Consider the following 1015-nt stretch of genomic DNA (forward strand, 5'->3'; position numbering starts at 1 on the left):
CAGTTCAGAGGCTAACCCTAACCCTGTTCAGAGGCTAACCCTAACCCAGTTCAGAGGCTAACCCTAACCCAGTTCAGAGGCTAACCCTAACCCAGTTCAGAGGCTAACCCTAACCCAGTTCAGAGGCTAACCCTAACCCTGTTCAGAGGCTAACCCTAACCCAGTTCAGAGCAGAGGCTAGGCTAACCCTAACCCAGTTCAGAGCAGAGGCTAGGCTAACCCTAACCCAGTTCACAACCGGAGGAAGGAAACATGGCGGCCGACAAAACAAGAAGCGGAGTCGCTTCAAAAAAGTTATTATTTTTTCCGTTGTAATATATTTCCCATTTGATCGCATGCAGCAGGCGGGTGAATAAAGCACGATGATGCCCGCAGATAGTACATGGTATTAAAGGTACCTGGTCTTGGTGAGAGCAGCAGCTCTCTCATGTAATGGCGCCCGGCCTGCAGAGCCGAGCAGCAGAGCAGCAGCAGGGTAGTTACCCGGGCAGATCAACCCTCTCACGGCCTCTTTAAACAGCTCTAACCCGGGATCTGGACCAGACCAGGCGGTATCCACGACGACGGCTCGGATTACAGACCCGGTTCTGCTATGAGCATCAGTATCCTGTGAACTGGGCCTGATATTAACGTCCTTTCACGGTTCTCTAGTGACCAGAGCTCTCCTGGTTTCTCCCCCAACAACAATGCGCTGGGGCGACTCCGCCAGGGCGCCGTGACGTCATGACGTCATGACGTCCAGACCGAACCCGGAAGTGGTGTGAGTAACGCATGGATGTATTATATAGGAGTAACGTGAAGGAGGCAGAGGCCGTGTCCGAAATGCATACTACCTGCTACTTGCTATATAGTAGGCACTATATAGTAGGCATACTACATGCTATATAGTATCTGCTATATAGTAGGCGAAATACAGTATGCACAGTTTTGATGTAGCATGCTGCATCTCGCCTACTATATAGCAGGTAGTATGCATTTCGGACACGGCCAGACAGGAGAACATAGGTTAAGGTTC

General features: G+C 50.8%; 1 protein-coding gene across 3 annotated transcripts in view; it reads right to left on the minus strand.

Moving 5' to 3' along the window:
• The window catches only part of LOC311320818 (bromodomain-containing protein 1-like), a 30417-nt gene extending 29809 nt beyond the window's left edge, over nt 1-608 (minus strand). For all 3 annotated transcript variants that reach the window (XM_084452657.1, XM_084452656.1, XM_084452658.1), the window contains exon 1: nt 399-608. The gene's annotated coding sequence lies outside the window, so the exon portion shown is untranslated. The remainder of the gene's footprint in view (nt 1-398) is intronic.
• Nucleotides 609-1015: the final 407 nt, after the last annotated feature.

This window comes from Borostomias antarcticus, assembly GCF_949987555.1.
Source record: "Borostomias antarcticus genome assembly, chromosome: 18".
NCBI classification, from domain to species: Eukaryota; Metazoa; Chordata; class Actinopteri; order Stomiiformes; family Stomiidae; genus Borostomias; species Borostomias antarcticus.